Here is a 20,639-nt window from a genome sequence, read left to right on the forward strand (position 1 = left end):
AGAGAGAGAGACAGAGAGACAGAGAGAGAGAGACAGACAGAGAGAGACAGACAGAGACAGAGAGAGAGACAGAGACAGAGAGAGACAGAGAGACAGAGAGAGAGAGACAGAGAGAGAGAAGAAGGAGAACGAGAACAACAAGAACAAGAAGAAAGGAAGGCAGGAAGGAAGAAGGAAAGGAAGAGGAAGGGGAGAGAGAAAGTGATAGTTTATTTATTGAGAGAAATTTTAATTTAATTATGTTCTTATCACTGGCTTTATAAAATGATTTCAATAAAGTAATTTTAATTTCCTCCTGCATTATAGATGATCACTATGCTGATCCTAGCCATTTTGTCTAACTTTAAGGTTTAAGGTAATAGGAACAAAAGGCAAGACTGCACCCAAATTTGTACAATGTCTTTGAACATTCAGATCCACATTGGGGAGCATGATAGTTATGATCATGCTTGTTTGTTTGTTTCCCATTTCCTTCTGTCCTGGTAACAATTCTTTTAAGACAAAAAATAAGGTATACTATTCCATGTTCATCTAATTTATTTATAATTTCACTGTTTACATTTAAGGCATTTACCCATTTTGAATTTATCTTGGTATAGGGTGTAAGATGTTGATCTAAACCTAATTTTTCCTATACTGTTTCCTGATTTTCTCAGCAGTTTTTGTCAAATAATGAGTTCTTGTCCCAAAAGCTGGGGTCTTTGGGTTTATCAAACATTAGCTTACTGAGGTCATTTACCCCTAGTCTGTTCCATTGATCCACCCTTCTGTCTCTTAGCCAGTACCATATTGTTTTGATGACCACTGCTTTATATGACAGTTTAAGATCTGGTACTGCTAGGTCCCCATCCTTCATATTTTTTTTTTCATTATTTCCCTTGATATTCTTGATCTTTTGTTTTTCCAGATGAACTTTGTTATAGTATTTTCATTGAGTGAAATCATAAATAAATTAGATGAACATAGATACCTACAGATCTGTGGGAAAGGAAGGAACTTAAGACCAAGCAAGAGATAGAGAATATTGTAAAATGAGCAACTTTGATTATTTCAAATTAAAAAGGCGTTGTACATACAAAACCAATGCAACCAAAATGAGAAGGAAAGCAACAAACTGGGAGAACATTTTTATAACAAAACTCTCTGACAAAGGTTTAATTTCCCAAATGTATAAGGAACTAAATCAAATTTGCAAAAAAAATGAAGCTATTCCCCAATTGACAAATGGTTAAGGGGCATGAATAGGCAGTTTTCACATGATGAAATTAAAACTATCAATTGGCACATGAAAAAATGTTCTAAATCCCTCCTGATTAGAGAAATACAAATTAAAACAACTTGAGGTAACACCTTACACTTAGGAGACTGGCCAATATAGCAACAAAGGAAAGTGATAAATGTTGGAGAGGTTGTGTCAAAATTGAGACACTTGTGCATTGCTGGTGGAGTTGTAAATTGGTCCAACCATTCTGGAGGGCAATTTGGAACTAAGCACAATGAGCTTTAAAAGAATGCCTATTCTTCACCCAGCCATACCACTGCTGAGTTTATACCCCCAAGCGATAATAAGGGGGAAAAAAAAACCTGTACAAAAATTTATAGCTGTGTTCTTTGTGGTAGCAAAAAATTGGAAAATGAGGGGATGCCCTTCTGTTGGGGAGTGGCTAAATTAATTATGGTATCTGATGGTGATGGAACACTATTGTGCTGCAAGGAATAATGAACTGGAGGAATTCCATGTGAACTGGAACAACATTCAGGAATTGATGCAGAGTGAAAGGAGCAGAACCAGGAGGACATTGTACACAGAGACTGATATACATTGTGGCACAATCGAATGTAATAGACTTCTCTCCTAGCAGCAAAGCAATGACCCAGGACAATTCAGAGGGACTTGAGAAAGAATTCTATCCACTTCCAGAGAAAGAACTGTGGAAATGGAAATGCATTAGAAAAAATATGTGATCGATCACATAATGTGTTAGGGATATGATTGGGGTTTTGATGTTAAAGGATTGCACTACTGCAGATATGAATAACACGGAAATAGGTTTTGGACAATGATATATGTATAACTCAGTGGAACTGCTTGTCAGATTCAGGAGGGGCGAGGGGAGGAATCATGAATCATATAACCATGGAAAAATATTCTAAATTTTAAAAGGGGGAAAAAAAGACAGAAAGTCAAGGCCTAGGCAAACAGGGTTAAGTGACTTGACCAGGGTCATACAGCCAGCATTGTTTCTCTTTATATTCCCAGCAGGTCTAGCACATAGTAGGTGCCTAATACATTTTTATTGAACAGATATATTTCTGGTATAAACCATTTGATTGCAAGATAGTTATGTTTCTGGTGATAGTTAATATGTATAACACAGAGATCCATTAAGAAGGTGTGTCCGCATTATTTATTCAGACTTCAGAGGCCTAGACAATTCCTGAGATAGTGAGTAGGATCTGTTCCTTTGGCTTTTGAAGTTCAAACTAAGTAAATCTATTTCTCTTGCATGCTGAATCATAGCCAGGGTCCCCAAAGCACCCCCTCCCTAATTACTAGGGGCTATACAATTATAGTTCATTTTTGGTAAAATGAGACAGTAAAATCTTTCCTGAGTTGTCATTTTATGCTCACATGTAGTATTCACCTCAGTAAGCGGTGTCAATTTTGATAATACTGAATTCTGTTTGTGGTGTCTACAAACAGGTGAAATGTCAACATTATTTAAACTTTTAAGTACACATGTAGATGCTATAAATTGGAACCTTAAGGGTCATGAAGCCTTCATGAAGATGACCTGAGAATGAAATCTTTTTGTCACCCAAATAACTAAGCCTTTTTAGAGAGGGCCAGAGTTTGACCTGCCATGTTCTGGATCCTGAATCATATTTACACAACATTTTCCTTTTTTTTCTTTTTTTTTTTTTTTTTGGTCTGGACCTGTGCCTTCTTGGGTGTAGGGAACTCCGAGGAAACTCAACCCCAAATGACCTACTGCTAATGCTTCCCCTCAAAGATTCATTTGTATGTAGCTTGCCAAAAACTAGCTGTTTTCTTCTTCATCAATATGCAAGTTCCTTGGAGGCAGGAGCTGTTGTCATTTAAAAATTTTTATCTCCAGTATATTAGCATAGTGCCTGGCATACAGTAAGCCTTTTGTTTTTTTAACCCTGACTTGACTTTCTATCTTAGAATTGATATGAAGTATTTATTCTAAGGCAGGAAGATCAGTAAGGGTTAGGCAACTGGAGTTAAGTGACTTGCCTGGGGTCTCACATCTAGGTAGTGTCTGAGGCCACATTTGAACCCAGGACAACCAGACTCCAGGCCTGGTATTCTGTCTACTAAGCCACCTGGCTGCCCCTCAGTAAGCACTTAATAAATGCTCATTGATCAGTTCATTGATTGATCAATTCATTGCTGTGGAATTATCACATGCATCTTACATATTATCACATGCATCTTACAAACAAGGCTGAGAAGCTGTGACCTGCTGAGACTCACAACTAGAAGCAGGTCTTGGCCATGGATCTTCCTGACTATGTCCACTATGTCATGATTTGTAGATGTTTTCCTCGAAACAAACCCATGAGAGAAGATCTCAGCTCGAAAGGTGGAGAGGACCCTACAAATCATTTATCCCAACTCCATTTTATTTTTGTTGTTCTGTCATTTTTTCAGTCGTATCTGACTTTGTGATTGCGTTTGGGGCTTTCTTGGCAAAGATACTGGAGTGTTTTGCCATTTCCTTCTTCAGCTCATTTTACAGATGAGGGAACTGAGGCAAACAGGATTAAGTGACTTGACCAAATTCATTCAGCTAGTAAGGAAGGTTGGATTTGAACTCAAGAAGATGAGTCTTGCTGACTCCAGACCCTGTACTCTATCTACTGTGATACCCAAGTGCCCCCAAGCTTAGAGATAGAGCCTCCTGAATCTGAGAGTAGTGTTCTTTCCACCATGCTCTAGCTCTTCTTTTCAATAGACATAGAATGAGAAAGTATTGTAATAATAAGTTCCTAGGCTATAGGATAACAGAGCCCAGAGAAGCAAATTTATCTATATTATCATGGCACCACTTCTCTTCCCTGAAAGCAGTGTGATTTGGGGGTAGCAGGGAAGAGGGGTAGCTTTGTAGGAAACCCTTATCCTCTGCATCTATTAATGTGAAGTGGGAAGAAGAGCTCTGCTGCAATGAGGAACTGCTGTTTCCCTGGGACTTACCACTTGGTATCAAAGTGACCATCATATTTTTATTCCAATTGCCTGCAAAACCTGAAAGCCAATTAAAATGGAGACTTCTAGATTAGATTTGCATGAAAGTATATTTGGAAAATCTTCTCATTATTACAAGATATATTTTCTTTACAAGGAAACAGTGTTAGACATTTCCTCTGTTGCATATATACCATAGGCAATCTTTCATTTATTTTAAACCCTATATCATCATTTCAAGTCTGTATCTGTTGAATAGGACATCTTAGCAGGTTTGTAATTTGTTCCTAGAACATAAAGAACCAGATTCTTTCATTAAAATGACTAAATCAGCAATGCAAACCCAGAAGCTGCTGTCAGCTAATTTCTTGTAAGTTGCTGAGAAGAAATTTTCTATTTTCTAAATGTTAATTCCTGACTCATTTGCAACTTTTTATACTTAGTATTCGCCTCAGAGATGCTTATGCTGTCCGTCAGCCTGCTAGATTTGAGCTTCTAGTTTGGAAAAAAAAATGCAACTTTCAATTCCTAGTTAGTCATACATTTCTGCAGATGAAATGATGGCAGATTAGAATTTTAATATTTAGGAAGGAAATAGCCTTGGCTGGCAAGCTGCAGAGCAGAACAAACCTTCTGTTAATACACAAGAGCTTTACTGTTTTCTTGAACTTTGCCTTCCAATCCAATTATCACTTGTGCCTAGAAATCATAACTGTGACATTTCCCGTTCAGCTATTTGACAATACAGAATGCAGAATGGCTTCTAGTTTGCAGTGTTGGCCCAAGAGTAATAATAATTTTCTTTTAATGCAGTGTATTATAAATCATTAGACAGTGTCCATATGCCTGAAATTGAATTAAGGAAGATTGTGTTTTTCTGCATGTGGATAAACAAAGCTGCTCCATAGAGGTGTAGGCAGGAATGAATGATAGGGCCCCATTCCTTTCACACTTAGCATGCTGACAGCGAAAACAGATTAGAGGGGCCTTCCTGAATTGGGGTGCTGGAAGCCTTCTTTCTTTTACCCTTTCTTGGTGATAAACAACTCAAAAGTGTGGCCCCCTTTGCCTTGGGTGGTGTCTATACCTGTGTGGTGATACTGAGGCAGTATACTGTTCATATGAGAACTTTGTAATCCTGTCAGGAAGGAAGTTGCTGAGAAAGATGACTTAAGTCCTGCCTTGGGAAGGTTATTGTCTCATTTTGCCCGAAATGTCTGGCTTTTTCCATCTTACTGCCAGATTCCCACCTTGAGGTGTCACACTCCAGGCCTGCTGACTTCTAGCCCAACTCCCCAGAGCTCCCTGAACTAGATTATAATATAATTGGGCCTGGAGTCAGGAGGACCTGAGTTCAAACATGGCCTCAGACAGCCCTTAGCTGTGTGACCTGCACAAGTCACTTAGGCCCAACTGACTAGCCCTGAACCTCTCTTCTGCCTTGGAAACCAGTACTTGTATCGATTCTAAGATAGAAGGTAAGAGTTTTTAGAAAAGTAATTGGGACATGTTTAACAAAAATAAATAAAAATGCAATACAACATAGATTATATTAATTTGTAGTTTTCTAAGTCAATAAGCAGCCCAGCTGCTTCTGTTTGAGTCTGACATGGCTGCTTTAAAACAATTCAAATGCTACCTCTTCCATGAAGCCTTTCCTTTTCTTCCCCTGAAATAATGACTTTCCCTTTGCAGAAGCTAAGTGACACAGTAGATAGAGTGCTTGGGCTTGGAGTCAAGAAGACCTGAGGTCCTATCTAGCCTCAGCCACTTAATAGCTGTGTGACTCTGGGCAACTCACTTAACTGTTATTTGCCTCAGTTTCCTCAACTGTAAAATGGGAATAAATAACGGCACCTTACTTGTGTGGTTATCGTGAAGATCAAGTAAAATGATATTTGTAAAGTATTTAGCACAGTGCCTAGCACATAGTAGGTGCAACATAAATACCGTCCCTTCAGGGAGCACTCATGTGTCAACTGGACTATAAGCTCCATGATTACAAAGACCAGTATCTTATCAGAATTATCTCTCCCTCAGTGACTAGCCCAGTGCTTTACATGGAGTAGTTATTTAATAACAACAGAACAGAACAGAAGAGTTCCACACATTTCCAGTTGTGTACATTCCATGTGAGGGAGCAACATCGAACCCAAAGCCCAGCAAATCCACTTACTATGTATCTTGATAAAGGCTATTCAAAACCTCCATAATATATAATAAATTATGTTTTTTAAATATTAAAATAAAGTGTGGACCTATCAGCTCTTTTGCATATTAGGTCAAACTGATAATTGCTTTTTGCTAATGCGATCTTTCCTGGAAATGTCAAGTGTTACAATAAAAGACATGCCCTTGTTATTGAGCTTTTAAATCAGGTGTCAAAACAGCGACCCAGATTTGTCCCTTTCTCCTCAGATCTTCACATTATGCCCTGATATTTCGTACAAGATTCTGAATGTGTTCTGAAACATAAATCATTTTAATGTCATGAGCATAATCTTCCCCAACAAACCTCTCCCCCAGATTAACATTGCATTTGTGAAATAACAGTAATGAACCCAATTCTCCATATTAATAATATCATAGCTCATTGATTTTTACAGCTAGTGATCCAACCCTTTCATTTTGTAAAGGAAGAATCTGAGACTCTTGAGAGGAAAGTAATTTGCCCAGTCCTTGCTCCTTTGACTCCTGGGACCAGAGCTCTTTGTACTGTAGGTGAAAACTCTGAATTTTCTATGCGAATGTTTATATTGTATCAAGACATACCATAATCTGCAGTCCCTCCATGATGAACTGGGGTTTAAGAATGTCATAATGGTGATTATGATAAGGTAACTTGGGAAGAGTAGAGCTACCAGATCCAGCTTGCCCGGATGCAGAAAAAGGATTCTTTCCGAGGCTTTTTTCCTCCTGATGGTCACTGAAGGACATAACCTTTGACCACTCTGGGCCAAAGGCCATATGCAATGCTAACATAAGATAATTGTAAGATAACTGTGACCCTCAGGAGGTGGGCACCACCTGTGCTTACTGCATTACAAATGTCTGAGTGCTAGAGAGACTGGGCTGAAACATACTGTCATCCCTTGGTTAATTTTCAGCAGGGAAGTAGGGGCTAGCTAGAAACTCTTGTTGGTATCTCCTGGTTGACTTGGATCTCCTTGTTAATTGTAACCCCTATCACCATTATCTCCAAAATCATTACACTAAGATGAAGAGAAGGTTAATTTCTCCCCAGAAAAGTAATTGAGAATCCCTGGACTTAAAGGATTCCAAAATAAATATTTGGTAAGATGCTACTCAGTGAAAAATGTTGTTATCCTTGTGTCCACGTCATGTGAGATGTGTGAATGATAGGTTAAGAATCAAAATGGCAGCATCTCATATTTAAGGTTTTTCAGATAAAAGCACGCGTGCACACACACACACACACACACACATACACACAATTTGCCTCTTCCAAACCTTCTTCTTCTCTTGGCTAGTGAAACCAGGTGAATTTCTGTTAGTAGAGCAGTGGAAATAGATTTGTACTCATTATCAGGACATTTTTCATGGTTGAAGGATCCTTGAAGTCTGCATGACCAACTGTGGAGGTGGGACAAAAGAGCCCTTTGTCCAGGATGCCATGGCATCAAATGGCAGGTTTTAGTTAAAGTACAAAATGGTTAATGTTTCTTTCCCCTTATCTCACAAACTGATCTCTTGGAATCCAGGGAACAACTGGGCTTTACTCTTTGGTTCATTTTGGTTGCTTTGTTCTAAGACAATGCTACAGATTTTAAGCAAGGCCTGATACACTACACTAGTGATGGGTTTCTGGGTTTCTGGCTGCTCTTTACCATTGTTGGTATTTACATTTAACTTATTTACATAACAATGTGTTTAACTTTTTACTGTTCTTTAAGGAGAAATATGAGAACATGTAGGAATGATTGATTAAGTATGGTTGTTATCAGACCAGCAGAGATGAGTTTTTGTCAGCTAAGCTTATTGCATCTTTCCTGGGAGCTTTAATTTTATATTATTTAGGAGGTATTCTCAGGTACCTAATGATTTTGATGATCTAATTCTTTTCACTCCATGTACCTCTTGGCTTTTCGGGAAAACCTTCCTGTGCTGCTTATTCATTATAATAGGCAATCCATTCTAGAGTTTACCAGGCATATGTACATAAGAAATAACCAGATTCATTTTTTTCCCCTCTAAGAGTACACCCAAAATGTTGTAATTTCATTGATTAGAAATCAGTTCAGGGTCTCTGGAATATTTCGACAGGATAATATAAATTATTTACCAGTTTTCCTCATTCCCCTTGATAAGCTTCAGGATGGTTTTCCCAATTTAGAAACCCATGCTGTAGGGCTAGTACTCATCATACTTGCTCTTCTTTCCTTCTGTCTAGATCTGTATGTCCTCGGGTTTCTTTGATCTCTCAGGAGTCTTTCTTTTCTTTTCTTTTTCCAGGAAGGAAGTGAGTATTTATTAAGGGCTAACTGTGTTAAGCCTTTCATAACATCACAAACTATCACTGTTTTCTTTAAGACCAATATGTATTAGTGTGTCTGCACATGAAGTTGTTTAATTAACATAAACATTCACGTTTCATATATATATGTATATTATAAATGTACATATGTACTTAATAACCTCAGGTTTGGATTTTTTTTTTTAACTAGGATTTGATCTATTTGGGGAGGGGAGAGGGTGACCTGTTTTCTTTAGTTCTTCCTGAAATTCAGCGCCTGCTAGCAAAGAAACATAATAACTTGCTGTCACTATAATAACCAAAATGGGTTTTGTGGTTTGTTTAGGTGTTAATTACATCCAGACTTTGGTACTAATTTATGCAACATGGTAAAAACAAAGCTGCATTTATAAAGCCTGCTGTTTTCAAGCCAACCCTGACAAATTAATTGTGGCCTGTTCAGAGCTTTTGTTACCAAAGGATTTACTGTATCTTTGATAATAGCCATTTTACATAAGGAACACAATACTCAATTCAGGTTTTAGCACATGGGCTGTATTTTCAGACTTGAACTCCCTCTGTGGGCTGGGGAGGGGATAGGCAATTTCCACCACCAGCTACCACTGCAAATGTTTTCAAGAAAAGACTTACCAGAAGAACTAAACACGGATAGCTGGGAATTAAGGGAGAACAACCTGGGACAGATAGATGCCCTACCCATCAAATGGAAGACAATGAAATTGAAAAATAAATGATGCAAACTCCACCAAGAATTGGAAGCTGCCAACTAGGAAGTAAACTACCAGATACAAGGAAGATAGAAGGAATGGAGAGTGGTGCCCTCAGGCTACCGACTGCAATACAGCAATATGCTTGAATACAGAAGATTGTGCAGAATATCCATTTGGCCTGATGGGAGGAATACCTGAAGCCCCCTCTCTCCCTTCTCTCAAATACCTGTTCTCTAGAGCTCTGGGCCTAGATTTGGGAAGACTCATCTTTCTGAGTTTAAATCTGATTGCAGGCACTTATTAGCTGTGTGACCCTGGGCAAGTCACTTAACTCTGCTTCATTTCCTTCATCTGTAAAATGAGCTGGAGAAGAAAATGACAAACTTCTCCAGTATCTTTGCTAAGAAAACCTCAGATGGAGTCACGAAGAGTGGGACATGACTGAAATGACTCAACAGTAGCAACAAATAAGGCCCAACTTACCTTGAGTAAAAAAAAAAAAAAAAAAACCCGAGTCATTTTTTAAAGTTTAAAGTTGTCTCTTAAAATGCAAATATATATTATTGGGAGAGGTAGCACATTTCAATTTACCCATTATTACCCATTAATACCTTAACACCAATTAATTCATCAACCTACAAAATTCATAAACAAAAATCATTTTGTCTCATTAGGCCAAAAAATTAGACATAGTTATTTTTAAAAGTGATTTTGTTGACTATATTACAGTAACCAGTCACTGAACATCCTGGTCTAGCATAGCTACTAAATACTTATAGAATAAATTGACTGTTCAGCTAAAACCTATTCCTAGAATGATGACTTTAAAACTGCAAAGGGTCTTTGATGTAATCTAGTGCAACCCTCTCATTTTATAGATGAGGAAACTTAGACTCAGAGAGATGTGATGACTTTCCCAAAGAGAGTCAGCCACAGAACCTGGGTTCTAATACAAATCCATGGACTCCAAATGGTCTGTGTAACACAATTAGGCTAATAGAGCCTGCTGCCCATTCCCAGTAAATGCTATCAACAAGACTGACTTTTCTTAAGAATTCTGATCAGCACAATGATCTGCCCTGATCACAGGGGACTGATGATGATAGCGCATGCTACTCACCTCTAGATAGAGAAGTGATGGACTCCGGCTACACTGAGACATATTTTGGGGCATGGCTAATGAGGAAATTTTATTTGCTTAACTCTGCATATGTTATAAGATTTTGTTTTTCTTTTCCAATGGAGGAAGGGGAAAGTGAGACAGAAAAAATAATAATTAAAAAAAAGATTATCTTAGGGGCAACTAGGTGGCTCATTAAATTGAGAGTCAAGCCTAGAGATGGGAGATTCTAGGTTCAAATCTGACCTGAGACACTTCCTACTGTGTGACCCTGGGCAAGTCACTTGACCCCCATTGCTTAGCCCTTACCACTCTTCTGCCTTAGAACCAATACACAGTATTCATTCTAAGCCAGAAGGTAAGAATGCAAAAAAAAAAAAAATTTTTTTTTAAGATTATCTTTTGTCCTTTTACCTTCCTTTTCTCTAGAATATCCTTTTCTGTTTGTAGCTGAGCTGTCTTTTCTCTTCTGTTATTACCACTCCCTCAATTTCAACCCTAAATAGGTGGCTTCATTCTTTTTTACTAACATGTTCCTTCACACCCTCTTACTTTCTTTCATCCCTGATGCCACACCCCACTTCCAACTAAAATGAAAAGAGAAAATGGAAGAGAGTAGTTTAACATACTCCCAGCAGTGAGACATGTTAGAAGAGAAACAGGAGGCCCCCAAAATAAAGTAAGGGAGCACAGGATTCTGGAAATAGTTCATGGGTGGGTGGGTGGTGAGAATACTTCTCAGATCCATAGCACTACTGTCCTGACCTAAAGGCATACCAACTCGCTGAGACAATATCCTTGCATGCCTCCTCTTCTCACGCCCCCCCCCCCTACTTTTTCAATCATCAAACATTGATTAAGTAGCTTCTCTGTGTGATTCACTGCCCTGCATCTGGAGAGAATAAAAAGATAAGTCATGGCCCCTCCCCATAAGGAAGTTAGAATGGCCCAAGGCAGTGATGGCAAACTATGGCACAGGTGCCAAAGATGGCACACAGAGCACTCTCTGTGGGCACATGCCCCCCACCCCCTATTCATTATTAGAAAGGCAGAACACTTCCTCTCCCTCTGTGGGATAAGGGGGGGCAGGGTGTGCCTGGCATGCAGTGGTGGGGCATGGCACACAGTCTCTAAAAGGTCTAAATTATCAGTACCCAACCCAAATAGAAATGAGCCCCTAAAACTGTACATAAGGATCTTTGAGAACTGCATATTGACTTCGAAAACTACACAGAAACATTATCCATGTTCTATCATGTTTTTATTTACTTTGTTAAATCTTTCCCAATTACATCTTCATTTGGTTCCCATACATGAAAGTGTTGTCCTAGTGGATGGAGTGTTTGACTTGTGTGATCTAGAGACCTTCACATATCTCTTCATTTGGGAAATCAGGTTGGGAAATGATAATACTTGGAAGAGGGTTGTTTTGGGAAAAAAAATGAACTTTGTAAACCTTTACAACACTATATAAATAAGTTTGTTATTTTAGATTCAAACTTGTGATTTCATAAGTGTAGTGAACCCCTGGTGAGGAGCTTTAGTAGCAGCTATTCTGCAATTTTTAGTAGTTTTTTTTTTTTTTAAACCCTTACCTTTGGTCTTATAATAGATACGAAGGATTGGTTCCAAGGCAGAAGAGTGGTAAGGGCTAGGCAACTGGTATTAAGTGACTTGCCCAGGATCACACAACTAGGAAGGTCAGATTTGAACCTAGGACCTCCCAACTCCAAGCCTGAGGCTCTATCTACTGAGCCACCTAGCTGTCCCGATTTTTCAGTCTTTAATGAGTCATCTGAAGCACTGAGAAGTCAAGTATCTTGTCCTGGGTCCTATAGCCAGTATGTGCCAGAGGCTTAAACCCAAGTCTTCCTGTACTCCAGAGCTAGTTCTCTATCCACTGTACCCTACTACATCTTATGATAATTATTTATGCACTTCAACTCTTTATGCAGTCATTGGTGATCAACATGATGATCCTTTATTCATCAAGAAAAGTTTCAAAGGGGCAGCTAGGAGGCTCAGTAGATAAAGAGCCAGGGAAGGAAAGAGGAAGGAAAGAGGGTACAAATACGGCCTCAGACACTTCCTAGCTGTGTGACCCTGGGCAAGTCACTTAACCCCAGTTGCCTAGCCCTTACTGCCCTTCTGCTTTGGAACCTATACTTAGTGTTGATTCTAAGACTGAAGGTAAGGGTTTAAAAAACAAAAAAGGTTCAGGTACTTTCTGTGTGCCCTGTTTACTAAGTCAAGGAAGTATATGTGCAATTCCTGCATGAAAAAAAGGGTGATTAACCCGCTATGACTGTCATTCATTAGGGATGGTTTCCTTGGTTCAGATATGGAAATTCTGTTATCAAGGTTAGTCTGTAAGTTCTCTCAGCACCTGTGCTTTAGATAAAAAAAAAAACAAAAAAACAACTCCTTTTTATCAGGATATTGGGGAAGCTAGATAACACAGTGGATAAAGTTCCAGGTCTGGAGTTGGGAGGACCTGAGTTTAAATCTGGCTTCAGATACTTCTTAGCTGTATGACCCTGGTCAAGTCACTTTGTTTGCCCAGCCCTTGCCACTCTCCTATCTTAGAAATTGATACTAAGGCAGAAGGTAAGGGTTAAAAAAAAAAAAAAGATTTAAGAATATTTCTTAGGTTTAGTGTTCTAGCACTGAAAATGGAATGTGGCTATATTTACCTTTTGATTCTAGAATCCTGTCACGTGCCCCCTCGCAGACTAATATTTTTTAGGTAGCAGATTCCTATTGGTTTGTTTTTTTCCTTCTATAAGATTTGTTTCTTCACTTCCATTATTTTAGGTTCCCCTTTCAGGATTTTTTTTCTCTCTAGGTATTTTTCCCCCTTGAGTTGTGATGGCCAGAAATTTAGCCATGTAACCTTTGGAAAATTACTTACTCCTTCTTGGCCTCAATTTTCCTCATTTGTGTAGTGAGGTTGATGTTTGAAAGACTTAAGAGATTAATCAATGCAACAATCAACTCTGATTCTAGAGTTGTTCCCATCTCCTAATGGAGAGAGAAAGGACTAAATGTGCACCATGAGGCACATTTTTTGACATGGTCAATATGGGAATTATTTTTGCTTAACTAGTAAAAGAAACAAAAGGAATTGATGATACTTGAACCACTCATTTATAAAGAAAGCCCTTTTATAAATTTTAAAATGTTATATAAAGTGAATTTATATTATATAATTTCAATATAAACTGATTATAGTTTTTTTTTTTTATTAAAGGAATTTAGCTATGTGGTCTCTAATGCCCTTTCCAGCCCTAAAAATCTTACAAACTATGATCTGTTCCAACTATAGACACACAAAATTGGGAATTGCATTATCTGGAATTTGCATCATCTGTTGTAGATTCTCCTCACTCTCTCTTCTCCCCTGCTACGCCTCCATTAGCAATGATGAGCAAGAATTAGCTATACTTCTTTCTCATCATATCCTTCCCTTATAGGATGAGTTTGCCTTCTTGGGAAATCGGAAGTTCAACATTTTTCATTTGTTGACTTAGCCACTTTATGAATTACATCAGTGTATAAATTTCCTGAGATAATTTTTACTTTTAACCAGTCTCTCAAAACTAAATGGAAGCGAGAGGGAGAAACATTTCATGAGATGTGTTCTCTATATAGTAATAAGTAACCAACTGAATATCCCGCAAATGTTAGCTTAACTATTCAAATATTGGATTAGCTTTGGAAGAAGAAAAAAGTTAATATAACATTTAAAAAAATATTAGAATTTAGACTGGAACATTCCACATTATTAATCTTGAATTAATTCTTAAAAGCACTTTCTCCTTTTGATTATTAAAGCCTCATTATGAAAAATATCCCCTTTGTACTATTATTTTTCATAAAAATATTAATTGTTCTATGTACTTATATCCCAAATTCTATATATTTGCCCCACCTCAAATTACCATCTCTAGTTTTAATAATCCACATAATGAAAGCCTAATTAAATTTCAAACTTAAATAGGTAGCTCAGTACTCTGAAGGAATAGGATATATGAGAAATTTCTACAATTAATAATGTGCTTATTAAGCTGCTGAATTCATAAATTGAACTCTCATGCAAATGCCTGCAATAAGACATTTCGGCTTTTTCCCCCCCAAGGCATTCAGAGTCTAAGATTGTATCTTGAAACAAGGGGGAAATGTATTAGTTCTGGCTTCACTGTGTCCAGTGATAGAAAGTATTTATTCTTCTGCATCAAAGCACAAGTCAGAGTTGTAGCTTTCAGATATAGTTAATGGAATTAGTAGTTGTGTAACATCATCATCGAGGACAGAGTGTGCTGAGGACAGAGTGGACTGAACATAGGAGTCAGGGGATCAAAGGGCGAAACACCCACCTCACTTCAGCCCATGCTTTCTCTTCCTCCCATGGTCCATGGTCACCTAAGGCATTCCCTCACTCACTGTGGTGAGAAGGGGCTTATCGTGGCCTGTATTTATTGCTACCACAGAATTCAACCATGATGAGAAATCGATGGTGCCAGGGCACAGTGCTAAGTATGTAGTTGTAGATCCTCGGGAAATTATGTTTGGTTGTTCAGGGCTATAGTGTGACGACAGGGAGAGAGACTGAATATGCAACTTCATTGGCACAGGAAGCTAAAAGTCTATCAATCTCCCCCTTATCCTACTATCAATCTGCAGAGAATCTGCTAAGTGGCCCTGTGGATAGGGGGCTGGGCCGGGAGTCAGGAAGATCTGAGTTCAAATGTGGCCTTAAACCCTTACTGGTAAATTGTTTGCCTCAGGTTTTTAATCTGTGAGATGAACTGAGGAGGGGAAATGGGAAACCACTTTAGTAACTTTGCCCTCACCCCCACCTCAAGAAAAAGACACCCAAATGGGGTCATGAAGAGTCAGACACGATTGAAAATGACTGAACAACAATAATTAAAGTATTGAGAGATTAATTTACTTAATCCAGATTACATAGCCAGTATATATCAGAGGTAGGACTTGAACCTAGGTCTTCCTGCTTCTGAATCCAGCTCTCTACCTTCTATGGTAGGTAGCCTCTCCTCTATAATATGAAGTAGTAGCTATAATATTATTTCTGGGCTATTATTTGTGTTTATCTCTGCCATTAGACCATAACCTCCTTGATATTAGGGACCATTCTTTGCATCTCCCACAGTGCCTAGAATAATGCTGTTCAAGTAGAAGGCTTCCTTAGATTTCATACAGTCATTATATATTGTATAGGCGAATGATAGGCTGGTTTAAGATATTTAGACCAAATATACATTTTATTAGGGATGAGGGGTGGTTTTTTTTTTCCTTCAAAGTACTGGAGGGAAGCAGGTAAATGAAACATGGAGGATGAGTTTATTTTAGGACAGTCTTACTTTTTTTCTGCATGATCTAATTTTTCTGAGTTTTAGAACTGAGAGGAAGATTGTTTTCAGAAAACCATAGTTTACTTTGATGTGCTCTGCTCTCTCCCCAGGAAAGTCAGATTTCCTTTGATCTCATTGCTGTGGTCAATTATTGTGTTTAGACGCCTGAAGTTCCAGCATTTGGTTGCATGGATTCTTGTTTCCAGAGTGCCAAGTGGAGGGTGGGATGCTTTTCTATAGCAGAAGGGATGATCATGTCTCACTGCTGTTACCTCTCTCCTTTATCTGCCCCATGTTGGAAAAGTGACCAAAAGACATTTTAGTGACTAACCAATAGTAAGATAGCACTCAGGATAGGAAGAATATCAGAATACTGAGGAAATGACTGTCCTGGCATTCTTTTTTCCTGGCTAATGTTGCAATAGGTTCTCTGACTGGCCCTACCGCTCTGTGTGGGCAGGAAGTCCAAGTTTGTGCTGAATTGTTAAACACTATGATTCAGGAAATGGTGATGCTGACTGCCAAAGGAGATCACCCAGAGGAAGCTGAGGCTTAGAATAATAAAATGGAAAAAAAAAAAAAAGCCACTTAAGACCCAGCAGACCTGGTCTTTGAGTACTCACCTTAGGATTTCAGACTTTTCTGGATGGTGGTCATCCCACTGTCCTCCTGAAGGGAAAATAAAAGCCACTGGATTCCTTCTTTTAGGAAGCATCCTCATTATGTACCTTGCATAGCCCCTACTAACTAGATAGAAGAGAAGTCAAGTCAAATATCTCACTTAACTAGTGAGAGTTGTAACCAGAGCACAACATCTATGCCTCCAGCATTTACAGAATGATAGGAAATGACAACTGAGGCCATTAAATTGCCAGTACATTTAAGGCTTCATTGTTATATTTTTAAAACTTTAATATACAGGTCCTCAGTCAACTGGGGAATTAATTTTGTCAAAATGCAGGATAAGGAAGCAATGTAATATGACTAAGAGCCAAGAGACCTGGGTTCTGGCAATTAACTCTAACACTAGCTCTGCCACTAACTCCCTGTATCTTTGGATAAGTCATTTGTTTACTCTCTTTAGTTTTCTTCATCTCTAGAATGAGGGTCAGGGGTTATGGATGAGATAATCATTGAGCTTCCTCATTTATAAAAATCAAACTTTTATGTACTCTAGCAATTCTCCAAATCTATAAACCAAGTCTTCATATAAATCTCATAAGTAAAAGAGTCCTATAGACTTGTTGTCTGTTGTTTCTGCATTTGGGGGAGAAAGAGAAATAAGTGGTGACATTTTTCAACCTAATTATCAAATTTTTATTTTTTAAAACATAATGCTTCTAAAACCTTTATTGAACAATGGGCCACTAGATGGTGTACGTATCTGTACTGTGTACCCACTAGCTTTTTACCTTAGTGGAGGGTACGGTGGGTGGGTATGTGGTTTGGCTTAAGTTTAGGGGTTTGTATTTTTGTAAGCTGTTTCCTAAAACTCACTTCCACCCATTGGATAAGGAAAATATTTCTGTGAAATCTATTTTGATACCTCGGGTTTATTAGCCGGACAGCCTCAAATGTTTTGGTATTGCGTAAGCTCCAGGAGCCTGGAGCTTTCTCAGTTAGTGCAAAGGAATTGGATCTTTCTGACATTCCTTCCAGAGGTATCCATGCCACCTCAGTGGCCCTGGAGAGTTGCTTAACATCTGCCCTCTGTCTGAACTCACTCCTTGGCTCAATAACTGCATGTTCGCCTTCTATACTCACTATATTTTTAAAAAATCAAAACATAACTTTAAAATCCGTTTTGGAGATGGTGACTCAGGTTTGGGGTTAGGACCAGAACCAGGCAGTTTTTTGGTTCAGAAACCTCAGGAACTGTCAGCCAGTCCAGACTTTTTCTTCCCTTAAAGTTACCAACGCATCTCATTACAGTCTCTGTGGCTAGTGGTTGCTGGATTTCTATGCAGCTATTGTTGAGTGATTTAAGAGTCCAGCTCAGCTCATGAGTTTGGATTTCCCTTACAAAACTATTTGGAGCCATAAACCTGTCACCTTGGGGTACATTTTATATTTTTTAGGTAGCAAGAATCTTGCATATGCACAGTTTTGTGTTGTCCTCTGTGAAGCAGCCTCAGAATCTCCTGTTTTCTCCCTCTTGATACCACTCCCTTCAGTTCTTCATAAGTGATTAATCTCTTTCCTCCCTTTCCAGACTTACTGTGCTGATTACCCACTAAAGATGACAGAAACAGACAGTTTGGGGTGGAGTGAGGGTCATCTGGTAAGAGAGGCAAGGCTCTGGAGATAGGAGGAGAGAAACTCATATTCAGTTAGCAGAGTTCATGCAGCCTTTGAAATTGTTGTCTAATCCATTTCCTGAATCTGCAGGTAGGGTCAAGCTGAGGGCTTCAGGGAGCCTTTGCTTCCCACGAACAATGCCCGCTGGCCCCATGACCCAGACCAGTGTCCAGTCTTATAAGACTATGGTCTTCCTTCCACTTCCACCCCCAACACACATATCCAGCCCCCTTTCCAGAATGGCTTTATCTGCACCTGCTGCTGGAAAAGACATGAAATGTGAAGGATCTGTAATTAAATGAAGAGTATGGGCTTTGGAATACTATGTAAAAACTGCAGAGAGAATAAGTAAATGGATCAGATGCAGATAGCAGAGGCTTTTTTAAAAAGTAACCAATCTAACAGTTGCATCCCAGAGGAAGTGGACTGCAGAAAAGCAACTGAGCTCTGACTTTCCGACTCTCTCCGTCATGCTGCCTCCATGTTGAATGCTTTACCAAAACACAGAAGTTCTCACTCCTCTGTTTCCATCAGAAATTTAAGTCTCATATATGTTTTAGGTCATGTCTCTCACAAGATCTTGGCTTCTTCCTTCATGATTTTTTGTTATTAGAGGTGTAAAATGCTACTTTAAGAGATACCATCTTCTAGATGAGCATGCTGTAATCTTAATGGTCAAGAGCCTGGAAAGATCTAGTCCACTCCCCATCTGCCACCCCCTTGTCATTTTACAGAGGCCCAGAGACGTTAAGTCATTTGTTCAGTATCACATAGTAAGTAGAAGAGCTACTATTTGAATACAGGAATTCTCACTCCAAATCCATGTTGTTCGTCAGTACTGACCACTCCAGGTAAATCTTTTTTTCGGTCCATATACTCCAGGGAAGAACTACATGAAATCATTATGATCTGGCCAATAGACATTATGATGTAGTTTTACCCAGTCCTTTTGTGGAACCCCATTTGTAGGCTGGAGATGGAGAAAAAAGAGGAATTTGTTGATTGAAGAGAAAAGACCACCAAAAGAAGGAAAAGGAGGCTTCTTTTCTAGAACTCTTTCCCTTAGTTTTGGTAGTGCCCTTCATTCATGGCACTTAGGGTTTATCTATTTGGGGTTTTTTCTCAACCTGAGGTTAGACATAAGTAGTTTCCTATCCTTCCTGTCCAGTGCTGTGTATTGGCTCCAAGGCAGAAGAGTGGTAAGGTCTAGGCAATGGGGGTTAAGTGACTTGCCCAGGGTCACACAGCTGGGAAGTGTCTGAGGCCAGATTTGAACCTAGGACCTCTGGTCTCTAGGCTTGGCTCTCAATTCACTGAGCCACCCAGCTGCCCCCTAAAATAGCTATTTTATGCAATACTGGGCTCTGGAAAACTACTTTTGTGACAAAGGAGTATTTAATGAGAGGCTATGGCCCAGAAACCTAGCAACACAAAGGAACTTGAAGGCTTAAGGAATTTGGAGTATATATTAATGGTAGCAATGGGTTGGGATTGAAAGAAGTGTCCTAGCCTCCACAGTGAACCTAGAATCTTTCTCCCCAATAACCTGTCATGATACCAACACCCTGTCCTAGCTGGCCTGAAATGAATGCCCTTAGAATGACTGGTATTAAAACCATAAATTCAGTGATGTTGTCTTCCAGAAAACCTTTTTTACAATGGATACATGATGGTGGCTCACTCACTCAGTGAATACATATTTGTTAAGTACCAGGCACTCGACTAGTAATGGGGAAACAAAGACAAAAACGAGATTGTCACTGCCCTTAAGTATTTTGCCCTATATCAGAAGAGACAGGAAGTACAGAGATAAGATATCTAATTGTATGCAAAACAAATACATAAATATACTATAATGTAGAAGAGAAGGACTAGGTAGACATATAGTCTGAGAATCTTAGCTAGCCCTCCCAAAGCATAAATTAATTTTATCAGGCTTGTTAACTGATTTGGTTGTTGTTTTTTTCTCTCCCTAAACTCTTGTTTTCTCTCTTAGTAACAATTCTAAGACAGAAGGGTAAGGGCTAAGCAAATGGGGTTAAGTCACTTGCCCAGGGTCACACAGCTGGGAAGTGTCTGAGGTCATATTTGAATGTAGGACCTCTTGCATCTATCTCCTTCTTTCTAGGTACTGGTCTATCCACCCTAGTTCAGGTCCTCACCTTCCTTTGTTTGCAGTTGTGCCCTAATTGGTCTCCATATCTCTAAGTCTTTCCTGTCGACAATCTCCTTCATAGGCACCAAAATGATAGCCCTAAAGTAAAGTGTGACCCTGCATCATTCCCTTGATCAGAAAGCCTTATCAGCTCCCTCTTTTTGCCTCTAAGATAAACTCCAAATTCCTCAGTTTGGCATTTAAGCCCCTTCACAATTGGGCTCCAACCCATCACTATCCTCTCTCATGTTCCAACTCAACTGGACTTTTTAC

The 20,639-nt window shown here is 39.0% G+C and overlaps 2 protein-coding genes across 6 annotated transcripts in view; one reads left to right on the top strand and one right to left on the bottom strand.

Annotated features, from left to right (window-relative positions):
- Positions 1 to 20,639, top strand: part of C1H7orf50 (chromosome 1 C7orf50 homolog) — a 372,322-nt gene that overhangs the window by 220,853 nt on the left and 130,830 nt on the right. The window lies entirely within an intron of this gene.
- The window catches only part of GPR146 (G protein-coupled receptor 146), a 91,817-nt gene that overhangs the window by 57,512 nt on the left and 13,666 nt on the right, over positions 1 to 20,639 (bottom strand). Inside the window, exons 1-2 of one of the 5 annotated variants that reach the window (XR_006505337.1) lie at positions 16,537 to 17,465; positions 15,595 to 16,198 (exon numbers count right to left, since the gene is read on the bottom strand). The exons of 1 other annotated variant lie outside the window; for it this stretch is intronic. The gene's annotated coding sequence lies outside the window, so the exon portion shown is untranslated. Of the gene's footprint in view, positions 1 to 15,594; positions 16,199 to 16,536; positions 17,466 to 20,639 lie in introns of those variants that run through there. 3 more of the 5 variants (XR_006505338.1, XM_044660038.1, XM_044660030.1) reach the window with 3 other exon arrangements.

Source organism: Gracilinanus agilis, chromosome 1, assembly GCF_016433145.1.
Source record: "Gracilinanus agilis isolate LMUSP501 chromosome 1, AgileGrace, whole genome shotgun sequence".
Lineage (NCBI taxonomy): Eukaryota > Metazoa > Chordata > Mammalia > Didelphimorphia > Didelphidae > Gracilinanus > Gracilinanus agilis.